This window comes from Zingiber officinale, chromosome 2B (assembly GCF_018446385.1).
Source record: "Zingiber officinale cultivar Zhangliang chromosome 2B, Zo_v1.1, whole genome shotgun sequence".
NCBI lineage: Eukaryota > Viridiplantae > Streptophyta > Magnoliopsida > Zingiberales > Zingiberaceae > Zingiber > Zingiber officinale.
In genome coordinates, this window is record NC_055989.1 from 81,033,067 (window position 1) to 81,038,856 (window position 5,790).

A 5,790-nucleotide genomic window follows, 5' to 3' on the forward strand; every position below is an offset into this window, starting at 1 on the left:
ACATATAAATTAGGACACTTCTTAATAGGCATGAAATAAAAAATTTAATACAAATTCGGTCTCTAACTTTGCAGCTACCTTACTTGCACCAATTGATGAATTTTATAGATATAGTTGTTATTCGTACAAGCTGGAAAAGAAGGTAATTATATAAAAATTGGGATATCAAATAAAATAATTAAACGGAGGATAAATATTTAATTAAAGAAGTTAACTTACTTTATGTATGGTTTGATCTTTTCACAGTTTAAGAGTATGTATGTTCATATAGCATTGCATTCATCTTCGGTTAACATCTAGAAAATGATGCACCCATTGACTCACCAGGAAACTTGAAAATAGAAAGCATCGATGAGTCTATCAGCTGACGAGCATCATCATAATTCTGTGGACATTTGCAATGTTTTGTTTGCACACTATTAGTAAAAGAATAGGAGTAGAAAGAAGATGTTTCTTTAACTAGATAAGCATTACATATTGACCCCTCAACTCTTACTTTGCTACCAAATTATTTTTTAATTTCCTCAAAAATCGTTCGAATGGATACATCCATTTGTATTGCATAGGACCTACTTGTACCTCGTATGGTAAATGCATTCGTAGATGCTCCATTAAATTGAAAAAACTAGGTGGAAATATGCGCTCCAGCTTACATAATATAAGAGGAATGTCTGTTTCTAGTCGAAACATATCATCCATCATAATACACCTCGATGTTAAATCTCTAAAACATAGACTCAATTCAGTGAGTGTTTGCTAAACATTTTGAGGAAGTAAGTAATGAAAAGCATGTCTGTTTCTAGTCGAAGCATATCATCCATCATAATACACCTCGCTGTCAAATCTCTAAAAAATAGACTCAATTCAGTGAGTGTTTGCTAAACATTTTAAGGAAGTAAGTCATGGAAAGCTACTGGAATAAGTCTTTGCATGAATATATAACAGTCATGACTTTTCATTCCAAACATCTTTAATCTATTCATATCAATGCATCAAGCGATATTTGAGGCATACCCATCTGGAAATTTGATTTCTTTTAACCAATTACATAAAACTTGCTTACCATCTATGTCCAATGTATAACAAGCCTTTGGAAATCTATTGGTTGTTTCATCCTGATGCAACTCTGGTCTATTAACTAGTTCTTTTAATTTCTCACGTAATTTTGTAGTATCTTTAGTTCTTCTAGGCACGTTCATTGCAGTGTTAAAAATATTATTGAAGAAAATTTTCTCAATATGCATGACATCTAAATTATGTCGAATAAGTAGATACTTTCAATACAGTAACTCTAAAAAAAATACTCCTTTTCTTCCAACTACACTTGCATATCCTAACAATATATTTATTTATCTCATCAGAACCAGATTGAGACACTGGTAGAAATCTATAACTGTCTATTTGCTCAATGATTTGTTCACCTGAAGCATGGACTGAAGGAGGTTTTTTTTACTACAACATTTTTAGAAAATTTTTCTTATTTCACCTGAAAGAGTGATCATGTGATAAAAATTTATGGTGGTTATAAACCAAGATACTTTCTCACTATAAGGTAATGAAAATGCATTAGACTCTATCATGCAGTGTGGACATGCTAATTTACCAGCCATGCTCCATCCTGACAATGGTGAGTATGCTGAAAAATCACTGATCGTCCATAATAATGCAACATACAATCTAAAATTAGTTTTACTTGAAACATCATAAGTCACCGACCCTACATTCCATAATTCATTCAACTCAGCAATTAGAGGTTGTAAGAAAATATCTATCTTCTCTTTGGTATTGGTTGGATCAGGAATAAGTACTGTAAGGAACATAAATTCATCTTTTATACACATCCATGGCGGTAAATTGTACGGTGTTAATATAACTGGCCAAGATGAATATTGTTGTCCTAACTAACTAAATGACTAAAATCCATTTGCGAAAAGTCCCAATCTCATATTACGTGGTTCCATTGCAAAAGAGGGAAACACAGCATTAAGATGTTTCCATACAGGGGAATCACAAGGATGACACATTATACCTCCATCCTGCTTATGCTCATGATGCCACATCATGTGGTAAACTGTAATTGCAGATGCATACAAACATTGAAGTTTAGCAATTAACGAAAAATAATACATCACTTTCCAAGCAATTTTTTTCTTCTGCCCTGGTATGTGAGTGCCATGCTTATAACGGGGTGTGTACCAGATTTTGCATTCATGCAGATTGTTGTCTTTATTACAAAATATCATGTAGTTGTTTATACAATAATCAATCTGTTCTACATGGAAACCTAAACCTTTGGCCAATTTCTTTGTACTGTAAAAACTATTAGTCATTATGTTATCAGCAGAAAGTAATTTTGACATCAATTGACATATGTCATTGTAACATCTTTCTGAAAAATGATGTTCTGTTTTCATATTCAATAACATTACAGTAGCTGATAATTGAGAATGACCAGAGGGAATGTCTTCCCACACTTCTCTTTCACTAGCCTTTAACATTTCATATAGTTGTTGATATTTAGGTATTGGTGTTTCATCTATATTGGAATAATCAACTATAGCATTCATCGCATCATGAACCATTGATTGTATTTCAATATCATTAGTTGATGATTCAGGAGCAGTAAAAGTTGTAGTAGATGAAGAACCACTAGAAGGCTCAATTGATTCATACAAATAAGACTCTCCGTGACAATACCAATTATAGTAATTTGACACCAAATCATTTCTACATATATGTACTGATGTGGTGATGATGAGGGGCCCGCCCTGCTGCCACAGTGGAGGTCAATAGAGGTCAGAGTCAAGACGGTCAATGAACGGATGGTCTTGGCCAATTGGGTGGGGCAGATCCTGATAGGGGGTTAAGCGCCGACCCACCATCTCTGACACGGAGTAATCAAACTAACGCTCAAGGGACGTATAGAAGCCGAGCCGAGCAGCTCTCCAGCTCGGTGCAATGGTGGACAACACATACCAAGGACTTTCAGCCGAGCGACTCTTCTGCTCGGCGCGACAGTGGGCTTCCAGCCGAGTGGCCATCCTGCTCGGTCCAGCAATGGACGACACTTCACTTGGATCACACTTGAACCGAGCGGCTATCTCACTCAATGTGATCGGGATATTAGTCCTGGCCGAGCGGCCATTCCGCTCAGCCCAAACAACAGACACAGCGAGATGTCCTTCGACATCCTTTTGGGAGCTAGTACCGCTGACAAACGGCATGGTCAGACAGAGGAGCGTACGACGGAAACTTCCACTGTCACTTCAGAGATATGCTCGGCTCGTTAAGGTACTGTGTCAGGGGCACTTTACTGGCATGTCTCTTCAGGGAAAGCTTGGGATAGTGTGCCCGCTTTAAGAAGCGTACACACACGCTATAGGAGCCCTATATAAAGGGGGGGGGGGTCTAGACATAAGCGGAGGTATGCTTTTCTCGCGATTTCTACTATTGCGCTACAATTCTCTTTGCTTATTGCGTCGCCGGAGACTGACTTGAGCGTCGGAGGGCCATCGCCGGGGAGCCCTTCCCTGGCTCAGCATTGACGCTGTTTGTGTTGCAAGTGGGCGCGAAGTCCATCGGAGGTCAGCGAGAGCACCACTCCCCCAACATCCGTCTCTTTGACTTTCGGACAGGATCATGTACTTTCACGGTATCCTCATCACAGAAGGCTCTATTCCTACATTTCGAAAGATTACACAGACACCGTAACTCAGCACCATTTATACATTCTAGATGACTCTTAGCAAAGTTCACAAACTCTTCAACTTCAATAATAAAATCATCTCTAATAAATCTATTTTATAATCAATTGTACATTTAAGCTTTGTTAATAGACATTTTCACCTAAAACTAATAAATTGAAAATTAGAAATTAGCTTAGATTAACATACTAACACAAAATAAATAAAAGGACTATATTGTGTTATAGATTAATATACCAACATAATATATATCTAAATTGAACCATTTTAAATAACATAAATTATAATTTACTAAATTATACTTGAAGATATGTAGGTCAACTGGAGAAGAGTAGCAAATGCTATCATAATTTAGCTCAAAATTTATCACAAAAAATGACAAGTTTAAAGTAGGAACTGTTGCTACTGATTGACACAACAGCGTCCGGCACAGCCGCTAGCAAGTTGCTGGTGGCAGCTAGTACAACCGCTAACATGTAGCTGGCAGTCGGCACAACTTCTAGCAGGTAGCTGGCGGGCGCTGGTGGCCTACATAGCCAGTAGCAGTCCACTGGCGGCCCGCGCGGTGGCCGTTGGCTGCCTACACAATCGGTAGCAGGCAGCCCGCGCGGGGCCGCCAACGGCCAGCTGTCGGCCGCCACAAAGGTCACCTGGGTCGGAAAGAGAGAGAAAGGCAGGGAGAGGAGCGTTATTTATCGGCGAATGGGGAAAACGGGAGAGCGCTGCCTGTGGAAAAAAACGAAGAGCCTAGATTTTGCTTTTGAGCCAGCATTACTGACGAAATTATAATTCCGTTGGTATTTTCATTACCGACGGAATATAATTAATATTCCGTCGGTATTTTCATTACCGACGGAATATTTATTTTCGTTACCGAAGGAATTAATATTCTGTCAGTATTTTTGGCCATTACCGATAGAATTAAAATTTTGTTGGTAAACCCTAGCCTGAAACCATATAAAAATTAGGGTTACCGATGGAATCTTATTTCTGTTGGTAAATTCGTGAAGTTACTGATGGAGGTCCCGACGAAATATTAATTCCATCGACAACTTAGTGGAGTTGCCGACAGAATTATATATTCCATTGGCAATGTAAAATATTCCCGACGAATTATATTATCTGTTGGTATTCCCGTCGGTAATCCTATATTTTTTGTAGTGGGTATTCATGGATCATGGTGATCAAGAAGTGCCCATAGCCGAGCTAATGCGAGGCCACGACCATCTCTGGAACATCATCTTCAACTATGTCAACTCCATGGCCCTCAAGTGCGCTGTCGAGTTCGGCATCGTCGACGTAGTCTACTGCCATGGCCAGCCTCTTCCTATCTCTGTTATGCTCTCTATTCCCCTCAAGAACCAACTCATTCCCCCGCCTCATGCGCTTGCTGGTCCACTCTGACCTCTTTGTGAGCTTGACTGCCAGTGAAGAGGAAGAAGAGCTTGGTGATTTCGTCAGCGATGCCTAGCTCGGTGGCGACGCCTAGCTTGGCGACGCACTTGAGGGCCATGGGTTAATTTGACGTAGCTAAAGATGATGTTTGAGAGATGGTCATGGCCATGCATTAGCTTAGCCTTGGCTACTTCATGATCACCATTAATACCGTTCTTATATTGGTTCTAAAGTATGAAAAATATATCGAAAATGAAATCCGTAAAACTTATAGTGATTTGTAGGCGATCCTATATTCTTCGTGTGCAATTGGCGATGACAACTCATGAACCTCATGCTTGCTATTGAAAGAGCAATTACGAACAAATCAAAAAGCTCTTTAAGGTTCCACGAACCAAATCCCTCTTATGCCTCGGATAGTCTTCTTCTCTACAAAACACACGGTCTCGATAAAATTTTGACAACACTTCTATTGTGCTTCGGTCTCCTCTACGTATACAACGTAACAACCTTTTCATGATGCTTGCACTCCTCTCTCTCCACCAATTCTCTTGGACACTCTTTTTATAGAGGAAGATGACTCTTCCTCTACCTCTATTAATGGAGGAAGATGAAAGAGTTGGAAGATGAAAGGGAAGAGATACCCTTTCACTTTCTTAACATCAACATCTCTCATTCGTCCAAATCAATT